An 18,151-nucleotide genomic window follows, 5' to 3' on the forward strand; every position below is an offset into this window, starting at 1 on the left:
ACAGACAATATACTTGAGTTAGGGTTGAGTAGCCATTTTCCAGGTCCTTAAGTAGGCAGAAGAGCTTTTCAAAATGAGAGAGTATATGCCACGGCACAGAGATAGAACACTCTTATATATTTGGGAAACCATAAAAAGTTTTGTCTGGTGGAGGAGGTAAAGGTTGGAAATTTGTCAGCAATCATTTGCAGTAATAGTTAAGGGCCAGGTAATGGAGATCTTCTACATCAATGAAATGATTGTGGATTTAATCCAATGAGTGATATGGGAACATAGAAATATTTTAAGTGGATATGTGTTATAATTCGATATGCATTTTCAAAAGAGCATTCTGGGAATACATGAGACAGGATTGAAGATGGGCTAGATAGGTGATCAATTAGGTATCATTTGCAATGGTGCTCTGAAAAGAACAAGAGAATGGGATGGCGGTGATGGTTGGAATGAAGATGTAAGGATAAATGCAAAAGCTCTAACGAAGAATCGGTGGTCCCTTTCTCTGTGAAATCACCATGGTGGCCAGAATCTTGTATGCATCTCCCAAAAACTGGAAGAACTTTAAGGCCCTCATTGCAGCTCAGGACAGTGGGGTTCAGGTTGGCATGTTGTCCGTAACACCCCACTTCCACTTTGTCCAAACCAACGACACCCCTAAATTTCTCCATAAATTTCCAGCAGGTTTCCAGCACTTCAGGGTGACCTTGGATCCTGTGTATTTGAGAGTAATGTCACTGCCTACCATGTGAGCAACCAGGAGCCACAAGGATGTACTCTAGAAACAGCAGGTGGCTCATTGGGTGAACTTTGTTGACAGCAACATAGTGCCATCAGCCAGTACCTGCCCACCTTGGACATCATGCACCACAACAAGCAGACTACAGAGCATGGGAATGAGGAGGTAGGGTAACTCTTGGGGCTGCTGGATACTCACTTGTAAACGAGGACTTTTTTGATGAAGAACACATGACACTGGCTAACATCACAGTTGTCTGAACCCTGCTGTGGCTCCATCAACAAGTCCTGGGACTTTCTCCCAGCCAGACTCTCTCAGCCCCACTATCAACCACTGGTTCCTATATGCATTGACCAGTCCCACTTTCAGGCTGTTTGAGGGAAAGGTGAAACATCTGTGAGAAGATAGCCCAGTTTGATGTTAAAATGTTTGCTGACACACAGCTTAAAAAGGACACCTCACAGAAAGAGAAGAGTTCACTAGAGGAAAAGCAGAATCCCCAGCCTGAGTGGAAAGAGGAGAAAAGAGCACTGCCCCCACTCCTGAAGAGATGGATGAAGATGACAGAGGTACTGGCTGCTAAGCTGAAGTCCAAGGACCCCTTTGCTCACCTGCCCAAGATGACCTTTGTGTTGAATGACGTTAAGGACACCCTTTCTGTGGTGCTGCTGTATTTTGATAAGGATGGCTGCTCCCTATGATACTCCAAGTACTGCTTCTCTGAAGAGCTCACCCAGGACTTCACGAGTTGCAACCTCATCGATGGAATGTTCCAGTGACTGGACAAGTTAAGGAAGAATGCCTTTGTAAGTGTTTCCTCTTTGGAACTAAGAGTAGCCACTCCATTTTGGGAATCTAAGTCTTCTGAGGCTGTAAACTGGATCCTGGAAACAACGAAACCCAGAGAGTGGTTTGAGAGCACTTTCCTTGGGAAGGAAGCTTGTGAGTAAAGTCTCCAATCAGAGCAGTATCTTCAAGTGAATATCTCTTGCCATTTGCCCAGCTGCCTGCACCTAAGCTTTAGCGAGATGGGGGTTAGTAAAGAAACTGAACATTGGAAGAAAAAAAACCAATGGGCGTCAATGATAGGTTCTTGATTTTAAAACTAATGATCAAACATTAACAATGTGAATATTATTGTTAGATTATCGTATTCAAATCATTATTACATTTTTATTTTGGTTATGGGATTTTTATTAAGAATGACTGCTGAAATTTTATGAATGATGTCTAAAAGCACCAGGAACTTTTCACAGAAGAGAGGATGATTGAAGGCTGAGAGATTATTTATAAGATTATCATTTATTAAACTGGGGGTAAGAGGTAGTGGGGGAGGGCATTCCAACATCAAAGACTGAAAAAAAAATTCCTCTGCTTCTATAAAGCTGGAATCCACCCCTTCTGTTTCTGAAGAACTAAAGTCACCTTCAGTCAGGGAGCTAAAGAATTTATCATAAATTCTTGGTAACTTCCTGGGTATATAAAGGGTAATGTTACATGCAGACATTTAATTCATTTGCTCATTCATAAAATACTTATTGACAAACTGTTCCCTCCACCTCTACACATAAATGTTAGTGAGAGCGATAAGAAGTAAAATATATATTGTTTGTCAGATACTGATAACTACAATGAATTAAAATAAGACAGAAGTCCCACCCAGAGTACTGGAGTCTCTCAGATCCCCTTGCCTTCTGCCCATGCCAATGTGAAGGTCCAGGAAGAGGGCAGTTACTTCATACCTGGAAGGCAAAAGGAGCTGGAATTTTCATCAGCTCCTGTCCCTCCTGTTCTTATATCTTATACTATTAGCCTAGTGTAATTGCTCTTAAGGTTTGTTGCATATGTATTGAATACAAAGTTTATTAAAAATGCAATCTCCTTGGCCTCTACAATTTATATTCTGATGGGATAGAGATATGGTGCCATTCAGGAATACGCATTTTTAACAACACCCCAGACGATTCTTATTCAAGAGGTCTGCAGTACACAATTTCACAAATGCCAGTAAAGTTATCCTCATTTCTAAAACAGTAAATTAGTATGAAGTCAAGTGATTGGCCTGAAATAAGCTTGTAGAAGAGGTATCAGATGCAAACTTTGAGTTTAACTGCCTGGTGGGATAAAATGCCCTTGAAAGCCAACCAGACTTCTAGTGTTTCATAGAACTGACTGGGTGTGGCAAGACATCCTTGTCAAACATCTGCCATGTTGGAGCATATCCTCAATTTAACTCCCTGAAAGTTACTTCTAGTGGGCATGCCTACTTAGGAATCATAACTCCTGTGGTAACCAACCTACATTAGAGAGGATTTCTTTGATTTATTTAATTTAGGTGTAGAAGACTATTTTCCACTTCAGGGGTCAGAAGCAGTCCAAAAATATACAATACCCTTGTTTTTATCTTTAAAGATTTATTTATTTGAGAGATAGAGAGAGAGAAAGAGAAAATGAGCAGGGGTCAGGGGCAGATGGAGAGGGAGAGAGAGACTCTTAAGCAGATTCGATGTTGAGCACGGAGCCCTACCTGGGGCTCGATCTCATGACCCTGAGATCATGACCTGAGCTGAAATCATGAGTCAACTGCTTAACCAACTGAGTCACCCAGGGGACTCACCTTGTTTTTAACTTTAAATATAAGTCTAATTGAATTTCAGAAGTTTTTAGTTTATGTGTTTAGAAATTTGCAAATTAAGGCCAAAAGCATAATTATCATAACCTCAACAATGCACAATGTCAACTTAATTTTGTGGTCTTCTTATGTTTCCTTTAAATGTATGAATTTGCTTTCATGTTATGAAGCAAGTGTTTACTCTGAAGTAGTACCTAATGCAACTGTTCAACCATATTCTTCCTGTCTTTAAGGTGATTAAGCTACACATGTAAAATATTTATATTTGGGATATTAAGAACTTGTTTCTTCCTTATGGCAAGAAACTTGTCAGTATTTTTATTCTCAATATGGAAAGGAGTTGTAATTTTTATGTTTTAATAATATTTAGATAACTAAAAGCCATATGTGTGTAGTATAACTTAGCAATTTATTACGAATGAAAAAGCATCTGGGTAGCTTCAGCAATAATTTCTATTATGAACATACTTTTTTATGCCTTCAAGCTTTTATTTCAAATGTGTGTTGGGAATGTATATGGTATTGTTATAGATCAAAGAATTTACTGTATCAGAAATGTTTATAGGCTTTTTTTCCTCCTAATTAATCTCAGAAAGGTCACTAATTCTATATCTTCTTTGACTTTCTATTTGCAAGTTGGAAGCCCTGATAATAAGCCTTGATTAATTAGATTAATGGACTAAGACAGAGTTGCTATAACATCTGGTAGGATTTGGACTTTGCTTCTGGGAAGTACAGTGCACATAAACACTAACAGCCAAGTGTCATATGTATCCAGCAATTATCAAATTTACTGTATTTCGATACTTCCTAGATTGCCAGTGAGTTTCTTTTTTTTTTTTTTAAAGATTTTTTATTTATTTATTTGAGAGACAGAGAATGAGAGATAGAGAACATGAGAGGGAAGAGGGTCAGAGAGAGAATCAGACTCCCTGCTGAGCAGGGAGCCTGACATGGGACTCGATCCCAGGACTCCAGGATCATGACCTGAGCTGAAGGCAGTCACTTAACCAACTGAGCCACCCAGGCACCCTGCCAGTGAGTTTCTAAAGGAGATTGTTCCACGCCAAAATTATATATCAAAGGACATTTCATTATTTTTAAAGGAGGAAATTTGAGGTAAAGACAATAATTTGGGGTAGTCCTCTGAACTAATTCGTAAGTGATTAGAAGTTTTACATGAATTTGAGAATAATTTAAGTCTTTAGCTTAACTGATTTAATTAATTGATCGAAGTCAGCAATACATTTTGTAGAACTTGGTAATGCGAAGAAAATAGATTACAGAAATTCAACAAAGACATATAGACATAAAATGGAGCTAGCAAGGAGGTTATCATAAAAATAAGAACCATAAATTTTGTGTCTTTGCCAGGCAGTGAACATGAAAAGGGAAGTCTAGTTATTTATACAATCTACAGAATTCATAAGGTAAATAATAAACAGTTGTTTAGAAAACACACAGATATTTCTGATTATTTAAAGAAACATAGAAAGTGATACAATAAAGTGAATGTTCTTAACAGAGTGTATTCTGTTCACATAATTCATAAATGCATAATAAAACATAATATAGAATGCAGTATAAAAAATAACAAAATGTTGGTGTAGGGTATTGAATAATATCCCAAAGCCCACTGCCAAATTTAATGGTATTGTTTATTAGAGCATCCTTCAGTACAAGGCCTGGCTTGATAATTTACCTGTATTCTTCTTCTTACAGATTTTAGTCTTAGAATTTAAACTCTGAGATCTGGGATGACAACCAAAGGATGTGAGTATGATTCTATTCTATGAAGTTTTATAGCAGGCAAAATGAATCAATAGTGATTTAAATCAGAACCATGGTTGCCTAGGGGAAGGTTTGGGGGAAGATTGTCTGCGAAAGGGCATGAAGAAACTTTTCGGATGATAGAAATACAGTGCTTGGGGCGCCTGGGTGGCTCAGATGGTTAAGCGTCTGCCTTCGGCTCAGGTCATGATCCCAGGGTCCTGGGATCGAGTCCCACATCGGGCTCCCTGCTCCTTGGGAGCCTGCTTCTCCCTCTGCTTCTCTCTCTCTCTCTCTCCTCCTCTGTCTCTCATGAATAAATAAATAAAATCTTTAAAAAAAAAAAAAAAAAAGAAATACAGTGCTTGGGCTGGTCAGTACATAGAGCTATGTATTTGTCCAAATTCATCAAATCATACATTAAAAATGGGTGCATGTATAAATTAAAGTCCAATAAAATTATTTAAAAACAAAATTTAATGTAAATTAATTTAATTTGTACTTTAATTATTTTCTTCTGTGACACACTTTTTCCATGTCAAACTGTATTTTATTATATCATTGTTTTTTTATGCTCTTCATGTTTAGAGGCCAGAGGCTGTGTTTATCTTGTTCACCATCATATTCCTAGTGAGTGAGCCATCATTCATATTCAAAAATATTTTTAGAATGTAAATAGATGATAAAATGCTCAGAATTCTATTTTCATTGATAAGCTTGAAATATGTGAACTGCCAAAAATTTATTTAGAAATTAGTTGTCCTATAGAAATCCTATTAGAAATCCAGTTGTCCTACAACTTAACTTCGAAGGTCTCTGATTTCCAGAGGAGTGAAATATTTACAGTATTGTGACTACACTGTTGTATGTATATCTACTATGCTTAAATGTGTATGTTAGTGTATGTCATATTATTAGCTGAATGAAAAAGGTAGGCTTTATGACACTAATTTTATATGCATTAAAACTAGCTGGACTATATCAACAATACTGTCAAAATTGCAAATAATTATATTGGTAGCTTCTAAAATATTTTTTGTCACAACTTTGTGTATTATGTAACTTTTCTCTCAGTTTTTATTTGATAATGAAATGCGACTAATTTATGGCTGAACTCAATGGTAATTTACAGACTCCCATGCCCTCCACTTTTTCACCATGTAGGGAACTGTGACACATTTCCGAGGTGACAGGAAGTGCTATATTTCTAGGCTCTCCAGGTATCTACCTTAGACCACAGAGCTGCTCCGTCACAAGAGTTACTTCAAAATGAAGGCTTCATTTAAGAGAGACAGAATGAATGTCACAGACTTGGCATTCTGGAGCATTTTAACCTGTCCAACCTTCAGTTTCCTGACTTTTAAAATAGGGAAATTGAGATAAACATTCTTAAAGATCTCCTTCAAATCTAAGTCTATAATTCAGTGATCATCATAGGATTCTAAGACTCTTTTTTTAAAGAACTCAACCTGAAAATAAGAATAAGATATGAAATACGAAGAATGAGATTATCTTTTAGAATTTAGGATGACATAGTAATGACTTATAGATTAACACTTATTTTCTCATTTTATGTCTCAAAAACTGTGTCTCCACCGAATGCATAAATCATGCCTTAAAAGAAGGCCCATTAAAATAATTTTTTCTCAACCTAACAGACTAAATACTATAAAGAATTATGAGTGCTTTTCAATCTTACAAACCCTTTAGTTCATATTATTCTTAAAATCCAGCATGGTATCTACAATTTAGCAATTTCTCAATAGTTATTCATTATTATTATAGGAGATGACATAATTAAGAAAAAAATTATCAATGCCATTTATGCTATTAGATCATAGTTACTTCGTTTAGGAACAGTTTATAAGCATTTAACATTAAAAACAAGAAACAAAAAGCTTGTATATTTTAATAGGCTTTATTACTTCAATCCCAAATCTCTCCCTCCTGTTTTTTTTGTAAGGCTTTCAATATTAATAGCTTGAACACACACAGATTCTTAGCAGATGGATATCCTGTGCAGTATTAAGTACCTCATTAATTATTCAAGAATTTGTAGGTCTAGTTACAGAATCAAAAATGTCATTAATCATTAATACTGCTTGCTTAAATGCATTAGAATAAGCATTTACTTCTCACAACAGAAACACCAAATGTATAGATCACAGGTGTTTAAAAATTGCTTTCTCCCCCATTTCACCAACTGAAAAGTTGGTTCAGGTTCAGTCCTCAAAGCCATTTTCCATCAGAGGAATATGGCCTTCATTCTGTCTTTTAAATGAATCCATTTAAATGGGTATTTAAATAATTTTCTAACTTTTATAAATACTTTATTTGGAAATTCTGTCCAAACAAAATGTCTTTAAACTGTAAATATGTTTTAAAAAGTAGACTTGTTGGGGAACCTGGGTGGCTCAGTCAGTTAAGTGACCTACTCTTTTAAAGATTTTATTTATTTGACAGAGAGAGAGAGAGACAGCCACAGAGGGAACACAAGCAGGGGGAGCAGGAGAGGGAGAAGCAGGCTTCCTGCAGAGCAGGACCCTCTATCATGACCTGAGCCAAAGGCAGACCCTTAATGACTGAGCCACCCAGGGACCCTGCAACCCACTCTTGATTTCATCGCAGGTCATGATCTCCAGCCCTGCATCAGGGTCCCTGCTGGACATGGAGGCTGCTTAAGATGATCTCTCTCCACTCTCTTTGCCCCTGCCCCCCAAAAAATAAATAAATAAAAATAAAAAGTAGACTTGTTAAATTTCATGGCATTTTGTAAATCAGTAAACATTTTTAAGTAGAATAAAAAGTTGAGAAATTTCAAGGCTATGATCTGGGAACTAAAGTGAAGTGAAAACTGACATAGAGATAAGGTATTAGATAAAAGAAAAATTGACATAATTCAGGCCAAGTGTCTCAATTTATAGATGAGGAAACTGAGACCAAGTGACAATGTGACTAGTTCAAGTTCACATGTGTAATTAGAATAGAAGCTAATACTAGAAATAAAATTCCAGACTCCTCAGTAGCACTCTGCTAAAGCATTACACTGTTATATAATCTGTGTAATGTAACTTCAAACCAACTCTGCTTGAATTGTGTAATTATCTAAAATTGCTTATGGAAACACAACCTTAGGGTAAATTGTTTTGCCCTTTTCTAGATGAATAATCAATGCTTCTTAAATGTGAAGCCAGACACAGTGAAAGCACAGGATTCCTTGTAGCTATGAGGAAGGATTTTGTATAGTTTATACAAAGTTCATTTTTTTAAGAGATTTTATTTATTTATTTGAGAGAGAGAGAGAAGGGGGGCGAGCAGAGGGAGAGTGATAAGCAGACTCTGCACTGAGCAAGGAGTTTGAGGCAGGGCTTGATCCCAGGACTATGAGATCATGACCTAAGATCACGACCTGAGCTAAAACCAAGAGTTAGAAACTTAACTGACTGCAGCACCGAGGCATCCCAAAACTTCAATTTAATAATTTTATTTTTATTTGCATGGCAATAGGAAAATACAACAAAATAATTTTGGAAATATCTGCTAAAATGTGTTATTTGAAAAGCATTTTCTCATTTGGTCAATGATAAGAATAACAGCCTATTTGTGATTTACAAACCTTTGATCAATTTAATTTCCTGGAAAATCATGAGACTGAGTATGATTCTAAGAAAAACTAATTAATGAGGTGATTATTTTCCCCAGTATCTTTTCTCTGTATATTCTGACCTATTCATACTGCTGTTAGGTTTCTTAATGGTATTCTTCTTGTTACTAACTAACTAACTAATGCTAACTAATGGGTTAGTAATAATACATCTCCCTCATGTATTAAAGATCCTGAGATATATCACTGGCCTATTACTGACTATCTATAGCATAAGTCAATAAGTGAGTGTTGAGAAATGAAGCAAGCTCTTTCGAAGTTCTCGTATTATTATAAACTTTTGGTAAGGTGAAATAAATACAAATGGACAAAACTTACAAACATATACAGCAGCCCCCGTCCTTATCTGTAGCTTCACTTTCAGTGGTTTCAGTTGGCCGTAGTCCAATGAGGTAGAGAAACAGATGATCCTCCTTCTGTATCATCAGAAGGTCAATAGCAACCTAACGCTGCCTTATGGAACCCGCGTCCTTCCTCTCCCTGCATCTCATCATATGGGCCCTTAATCATCTCACATCATCGCAAGAAGGGCGAGTGCAGGATGATGAGCTATTCTGAGTGAGAGAGAGAGAATGCATTCACATAACTTTTATGGCAGTATATTGTTATAACCGTTATATTTTATTATTAGTTATTGTTGTTAATCTCTTACTGTGCCTAATTTATAAATTAAGCTTTATCAGGAGCGCCTGGGTGGTGGAATCAGTCAAGCATCTGACTTGTGGTTTCAGCTCAGGTTCTGATCTCAGTGTTGTGAGATGGGACCCCGGGTTGGGCTCATGCTCAACAAGGAGCCTGCTTGAGATTCTCTCTCCCTCTGCCCCTCTCGCTCATGCGCACTCTCTCTCTCAAATAAATAAAGAAATCTTAAAAAAAAACTTCATCATATGTTTGTACATATAGAAAAAAAAAATATACAGGGTTTGGTACTATCAGTAGTTTAAGGTGACCACCAGGGGTCATGTAATATCTCTCCCTCTGTTCCGTAAGGAGGATTAATGTAGATAGATACACAGATAGAGAGATGATAGATTTTTAAAACCATATAACTCAGAAACTGTAAGAAGAAAGAAAATATAACTTGATAGAATATTAGTAACATATAAACTATAGACAGGGTTTAGAAAGATTTGTGTGAAATTCTTTTGCAAAGAAGATGAATCTGATTTCCAAAAAAAAAAAAAAAAAAAAAGAAGATAAGGAGAAATTCAGGGAAGGCCCAAGGTATTGTACAGTGTCTTTTTGGAAGCACATAATATATGGGAATTATCTCAAGATAAGGCTGATTTCAGCTAATGAAAAATGCTTAAAAATGGAAAATAAGGAAATAATGTTAAATTCTGTTTGAAAGGGAACAATCGGGATGTCTGGGTGGCTCAGTCCGTTAGACATCTGCCTTCAGCTCAGGTCATGATCTCAGGGTCCTGGGATCGAGCCCTGCATGGGGCTCCCTGCTCAGCGGGGAGTCGGCTTGTCCCTCTCCCTTTGTGCCACCACTCATACTTTCTCTCGCTCTCAAATAAATAAAATCTTTTAAAAAAAGAAAATGACCAATTAGAAAAAAAAAACATATTGAAATGTTCAAAAATCTTGAATTACTCAAACATTTGGAACGTCATCAGATATTAAAGTACTTCATAAATTTCTCAACAGAGTGTTCACTTAGTAACACAAAAACAGTCACTTACGTTGCTTTGAATCCTTCTTATACCTATTGTGATGTAGTTGTGTTTTAGGATGGAAATTAAAAAAGCATTCCTTCAATGAGTTCTTATTACTTATTTCCTGTAGATTACTGGTTGGACAAGTCATTGAGTCAGTGGAAAGATACTATGTCTTTTATTTCTGGAATTCTCACCGTGCCTTCACAAAATACTGAAGATGAATTCTTTGACTAATTAAAAATCCTGTGGGTCTTTCAAGCATTTACCAGCCCCATAAACCTAGTTACTATTTCATTACTAATAGTGAGTAAGTAGCGTAGATTCAGATTTCTGTCCCTCCTGATATCAGAAATTAATCCATTGCCATGTTTTCTCTCTTTTTTAAACGTGGTTGGGCCCTGAAGTAGTCTGCAAAATAGAAATGCTCAGCTAATGAGTTCAAAACATTTAAACTAGCTCTGGTTTACATTTGCTTGGGAATCAGAAATCATGTTTCCCAAGTACCAGTGTTTCATAATGTAATAAAAAAAAAAACCTTTTCATTATTTGGATTGAACAAATTTTTCACTTATGATTTGACAGACCATTAAAACAAATACATTTCCAGGTTTATGTTTAGCTTTTGCTGCATGCTTTAGTATAATATAAAATGGCAGGGTTGCTGAATTCTAATAGTATGCTTGGAATTTGGGAATAACCCACCACAGTGGTGGGATGAATAGCTAAAAATCATGTCCACTGGATAAGGAGATCCTCCGAGTTTTTGCTAAACACAGTATGAGATGGTCCGACTTGCTGAGTTTTTGTCTACTGGGGCTGGCTAATTGGCACTGCTGGTTACCTTAAGAACCATTATCTGTCAATTCCGAGGTCTCCAGGTCACGGGCAATAGTGTTCATTGTACATGGTAGTTACCAAACTTGTAAGTAAAATCCAGTAGTCTAGAGAGTTTCTCTAAATTAAAAGACACATACACTCATAGTCAGAGGAAATGAATGCCATGGCTTTCTTGATTTATTTTGAGTTGGGAAAGAAGAAAAGATTTGCTTACATAGCAAACCCCTCTGGAAACTTTCCTTTTATGTGCTCCAGAGAGTTAACAGTACACTTAGATTCTGGAAAGAAGTAATGTTACTCAAACTTTTAAAACACCTGTATCTGTGATTCTTCGGAGAAGATAATGGAAAGAGGCTTTATTTTGCAATCAATATTGTTGTTAAAGGACATTTATGGCTTCATGGAACTCACTTAAAAGAACCCCTCAGAAAAAGTAACTGAACAAGAGCTGATACCTGACTCTTTCTTTTCTCTTAATTTAAGACAGGAACATCAAAGTCACAAGCCCTCCAGAAGTAGCAAAAGTCAAGTGCTGCCATTAGACTACAAAGCAGCCTTTGTAAATTATTAACTTTCCAACTGCAGCATCAAGTTAGCTTCTACATAAAATCATAAATATTTATCAGTCAAGGAATGATTTAAAATATATAAAAATATTTTAAAATATTATTTTAAGGGGCTGCAAAGCATCTTGAGTCCTTTCTAATTTAGAATCTTTACCATTAGAAACATTAGTTACAGGTAACTGGGGGCACCTATCACATCGCTGGAGTAATTTTCAGCTTTATTCATGGCTTAAATTGTCAAAATCGAGAAAGCATTCATACTCAGGAGAGGTGAAAATTCCATCCTCAAAGATTTCCAACTACCAAGTCATAAGGATACGTAGCTGAGGTGGTGACATGAACACGTGTGGTGATGTGAAATTTTTTCCAGACGTCCAGAGGGGAAGGAATTTTTATTAGTCTCCTACTCCTGCAAATGCTTCTGAGTCCCTAAAGATTCTACTTATATCTTCAACCTGTTTTGTAGCATTAGACGTAATCCAATAGCAGCCTTCCTTTTATATGGCATGAAATGCCCCGACTGGGAAGAATAAAGAGTTCCTCATTAAATGCAGCATTTGATTCTCTTCTTCCCAGACTCACTCTCCTCTTTACTCCATTAGCATTGGATTTAGGTGGTGGCAGAGAATTACTTTATCTTCAGGGACATTACACTTTTGTGTGATTTTCAAGAGCGTGGACCCGTGAGTGAGCATTGCTAAGCAGCACCCCCTTCTGTTAAGACTTCTTATGTCTCTTTTCGTTTTTCATGACAAATCTCTGAAGAATCCAAGAGACCCCTAAAGGGTTATTACGTATTTTCCTGTTGCATTTCTTGCTCCTTTTCTTTTTTCATGACAAATTTCCGAAGAATCCAAGAGACCTATAAGGAGTTATTATGTATTTTCCTGTTGCATTTCTTGCTCTTTTCTGGATTTGAAAGTGAATATTGACTTCATAAGTTCAACATTACTTGACTTTGGTTGACAGGTGAGGTGAAACACATAGGACTTTGGGAGTGAAAGGTTATATATGAGAATTAAATATGCTTTCTCTGAGCTTTAGCATTCTTTGTACTGTATAACTGGATCCTTCTAAGACTGGGATTGTCAACTTCATGTTTCTATGCACTAAGTAAAATTTAGATATTTATTTTACGAAATTAAATATTTATATTTCAAGAGATACTTTTTACAATTTCAACTAGGAAAATTTGAAAATATTATCAATCTGACTTTCTTGTACAGATAAGGTGACATTAGAGGAGTTGGAGAAGAGTTTGGTTAAAATAATCAAAATTCAGGAAAGACTGCTTCTATTTCTAATGACATTTGTTTATCAGTTGTGTGACTTTGGATAAATCAGTTATCCCCTGAGACTCACAGCTTTCATCTATAATATTAGACATAAGTCTTTGTATTATCTCACAGAGAAAATGAGTGGGAAAAAAGAGGATGCTGTATTAGTAATATAACAAAATAAACACTTTCAAAACCGTAGGGAAGGGTGCCTGGGTGGCTCAGTCGTTAAGCGACTGCCTTTGGCTCAGGTCATGATCCCAGGGTCCTGGGATGGAGCCCGGCATTGGGCTCCCTCTTCTGCGGGAAGCCTGCTTCTCCCTCCCCCACACCCCCTGCTTGTGTTCCCTCTCTTGCTGTGTCTCTCTCTGTCAAATAAATAAGTAAAATCTTTAAAAAAAAAACTGTAGGGAAGTGCAGATAAAAGTGTTAATATGCTAGATGATATGAGCTCTGATATATGTTACATTATAAAATGCATTTATATTTTTAGAGTCATTTTACAGTTTGAAATGAAGTTACCAGTTTCTTCATGGTCAGCACTGTATGACAGGATTAGAATAAATAATTTCTATGTGATTTGACAAAAGTGACACTTTGTGAATTCGACTGAATATGATAACATGAGAGTGCATGTTTCCTTCTTCCCCTCAGCTAAATTACCCTGAGGAACCACAATTGGAGAATGGATTGAACAAGCACATATTAGGTCACCTAAGAAGTGAAGACATGTGTATCGGTATCATTAAAGAGAAATGTATCAAGTCTCACACAAAGCAAAAGAAAACATTCCTTCTGTCGACTGCATTCAGCATGATAAATAGCTCCCTTGGCTTTCCAAATATCAAATGACTACATTTGAGGAGATACAGTATCTTTGCAAGCTGTGGGGTGCTTGGGACTCAGCTGATTTTACCACCTTAAATAGGCAAATAAATATATAAACCTCAGCTTTGTGCATGTATATATGAACATAAAGGCACTCTGTTTTTATTTTTTAGATCCTTATTACTTTTGTATCAAGAAAAATTAAAGCGGGGCACCTGAGTGGCTCAGTCTTTAAGCGTCTGCCTTCGGCTCAGGTCATGGTCCCAGGGTCCTGGGATTGAGACCCACATGGAGCTCCCTGCTCAGCAGGAAGCCTGCTTCTCCCTCTCCTATTCCCCCTGCTTGTGTTCCTGCTCTCTCTATCTCTCTCTTTCTGTCAAATATATAAATAAAATCTTTAAAAAAAATTAAAGCCTGGGAGAGAGTTTTAAATCATGTAAATTTCTTCAAAGGCAAGGCATAAAAGAATCAGTCGGAGGTGCACATTTTTTGATAGCATAGTTGCCACCATCATTATTCCTAATTATTCTTGACATTCTGTCCATTATACCATGAGGCTCCTTGGAGGATAGAAATAATCAGCTGGAAGTGAGGACTAGTTAATTATCTATATTGTATAAAAAAAATTGTGGTATTATAGATGAAACATCAATTATGGAAATTGGTGATAAACCCTGACAGTAGAAATATATCTTGGAAATGACTCTTAGCCACAAGTTTAGAACTCTTGTACCATCTCTTCTTCTCAATTAACAAGTAAAATCTTATTTGCAACAAGCTATATATATGAGTAGTTTAAGTGAATTACATTATAGGAAATCATAAAATATAATAGTCTTTTAAACTTGCAAATATAGTGGTTTTTAAAATTGATTATTATGCAAGTTAATTATATACATTGTTCCTGTCTACATTAAGAAGCGATTGTTATTTGGATTTTGTTTATATTAAACAAGAAAATGCTAGTTAATTTTGCAAACATGATTTTATAAGCATAGTTATAATTTTTATATGTTCTTAACCCAGAATTTGGACCATACTAGGGTTTTGGATCTGAATGTGGGTTGTTACAAAAGTCATTTGCATTGGAACTTTACCAAAGCACATTTAGGAAAAGGTTAACTTATGAAAATAATTAGCTTACCTATAATACTGAAAATGAAGTTGATGTTTCTACATAATCTTGTAACAATGGGTTGTAAAATGAAGGTTCTCCTTGTTTTATGAGAAATTTTGTCTATATTTTGCAATTTTAAACATAGACATTTTGCATCCCTTGCTTACAAACCTCTGTCCATTCTTTTTTGAATTTGTAGATTATGTTAACTAAATGCAGCAAAATGCCTGTTTTTTTAATGAGAATTCTGTAAATGAAGGAAAATGTAAATCTTATTAACTGGAACAATCCCATCAACCTACTATTAGTACAGCTGGGAAAATAATAACAAGCCAAGTGTGGTCAGACTGCCAGGCCCCAGCCTGTTCTCTGGACCGTCTAGATCAGTGTTGGCATCTCAACCAGATGAAATTCGGCTAACCCAGGGAGCACATAGGCATTGGCGGTATTTGGGATTGTCTCAGTGACTAGGTGGGAGAACTACGGGATTTAGTGGAGAGCAAGGGCACTAACGTACAGGGCAGACTGTACAATGATAATTTGCCCCATCCTAAATTTACCCCAGGGCTAGTGTGTTCTCAAGATGAGTTGATATACAGAGAAAATTCTGGAATTTTAATTTCTATTCCCTTGGATTTAAAAATAAAAAAAAGCTTTACTATATCAATATACAGATTAATATAATTACATGTGAATGATTCATAAAGTAAGCAAATACATATATGCTTCCATGGATCCTCAAATTTACCGATAGCGGTTTGCAATAAAATAAAATAATGCAGTGAAACAATGGTTGAAGATCCTTGCTTTAGAAAAGCAAATATCTATTAAGTTATACCTGATAATGAGCACAGCCTCAGGATTATCAATAGAGCTTAGTGATGGTTTATCAGGACAATTCTGTGATTAGCTTCTGGATGAAGGAATAGTAAAGGGGTTTTGCTGTTGTTTTTACAATTTTTTTTTTTCCTTTTCCTAGTGCCAAAACTCCTTTTGCTTGACTTGTTTAGGAGAGTTCGTTCCATCAGTGAAGTTTCACTCAGAGAACCAGAGAGCATATATGGGTGTATATAAATACAGACCCACAAACAGAAACAGGACATATTAAGAGATTCCATCTCAGGCAATTGTGCCATTTGGCTAAGCAGTCTCTGGAAAGTTGTCTACATATCTGATGTTGGAGTTTAAAGTCTGCAGAGCAGGCTGACACGTTACAAAGCTACTTTACTAGTCATTTGGAAGATGAACTGTGTCTCCCCGTCTGAGGCTTAAATGATGTATACCATCTTCTCATAAAGTAGGATAGATTCTGAATAGGACTGGGTTGCAGAATTTCTGATAGGCCAGCATCAAGGCAATGTAAATATGATTGGCATTGTAAGTGGTTATATAACCCTGAGACAAATATATTTTTCAATTCTCACGTATATAATTAATATCTATAGAATTGCTTCCTTAGGGAGTAAATTAATTTAATGCAACATGTTATTTAGATCCACTTAAAATTTAGTGGCTAGAGTAATATGTAGAATACTTAAGCAATAGAACATGGCAAACAATGCAGTAGTTGGGACTAATTTACTCCTTTGGTGCTTCCAATCTGCATTAGAAGGACATTAATCAGCTTTATTTTATGGCTTGCTATGCCTTGTTGCAATTATAACATGATTTGCTATTATTAATATTTAAGAAATATTAATAATAATGTTTGTATTCTCATTGGTAAAAACATACTAACACCTTAAAATGTTCAGTTAAATACATTATTAGATATTTGCATACATTTATCTATGGTAGAGAGCTCTATTGTCAGTTACACAATTCAAGAATTTTAATTGGTAGTGTGTATTCCATGCAGTCAAGGCAAAAACCCAAACGTGAAATAATAAAAGTGGTAGGATTTAAAGCTGAAATACAACACACAGAGACACACACACACATTTATGTTCATATATAATTTTTTATTCTAGATTTTGTTTATGACTATAAAGAGCACCCTCAAATTGACTCTGACAGAATTGATCAGACTGCTACATAATTGTTCACTTATTTGTACCTATCCCCACCAAACTCAGGTTATAATAAGCAAGGGCACTTTGTATAGTATGAATGTTTGGTGTTAAAATCTTTGGGGAAAATGTAGCACAATGTTAAAAAGAAAAAAAAAAACCCACATAAAACTTCTAGTATCTTCCCTAAACTTAACTATACAGGTTATCAAGCCCTTCATTTTTAGAAAAGGGGACCTAAGTGAGATAACCTAAAGGTAACTTCCTTCCTCACTCTTTGTGAACTATGATTCTGGTTCAGCTCTAACTTTCCTTCTCCTTTTTATTAATTGAATATAGAAGAGACACATAAAAATGAAGTTCATATTTTAAAGAGGAGAAGAAAGAAGCATGGACAATGTGATAGCTTTGCCCAGTTTAAGAATTCTGTGGATCTGCAGTGATCCTATTACAAGATCCCTAATTCTACCAATCTTCTCCAGAAGGCTTACTGGTCTCTTAAATGATTGTCACTTTTCTCCTATATTGCCATTTTAGACAAAAGCTGCTAAGTAAATCCCTCTTGTATTGTTGGATGAAGTAAAATCTGTAAGTGGAGAGAAAAACCAACTTTCTCCACATGCTTATGTAAGTACTGGAGTATGTTAAATTTTTTGGCTGAGAATGGTGCTGGTTCTCTCACCAAGACATTCAGTCATAGAATAAAGCCGTTTTTTACCGGTAAGATTGAAACCTATTGACCCTCTCTTAGAGTTTGCTGGGCAGGACTCATCTCAGTATTTCCCCATAAACAGACTCTGAGAAGGAGATTAGCAAGCAGGAGGAATTTTAGGATGCAGTCTGGAGATTAACACTGGGAGAAGGGAAGGGAGAGAAGCAGGATTGGAGAGAGGATGGACTTGAGCTGTGACTCAGTCTCAATGACCTCAGTTGATCCATGGCGAGTTCTGAAGCTCGGATGAACCTTTATAGTTGTTCTGAATAGGAGCTATCTCTGCACAATGAGCCAGTCATTGGCTCCAGGCAGTCCTGTGAAGACACCCATGCCTTTGAG

General features: G+C 36.3%; 1 pseudogene; it reads left to right on the forward strand.

The window, feature by feature from the left end:
- Positions 1 to 512: 512 nt before the first annotated feature.
- On the forward strand, positions 513 to 1,679 carry LOC112826351 (elongation factor 1-gamma-like; annotated as a pseudogene).
- The last annotated feature ends 16,472 nt before the right edge of the window (positions 1,680 to 18,151 follow it).

This window comes from Callorhinus ursinus, unplaced genomic scaffold (assembly GCF_003265705.2).
Source record: "Callorhinus ursinus isolate GAN/ISIS: 27379988/994484 unplaced genomic scaffold, GSC_fseal_2.0 scaffold7, whole genome shotgun sequence".
Taxonomy (NCBI): Eukaryota; Metazoa; Chordata; class Mammalia; order Carnivora; family Otariidae; genus Callorhinus; species Callorhinus ursinus.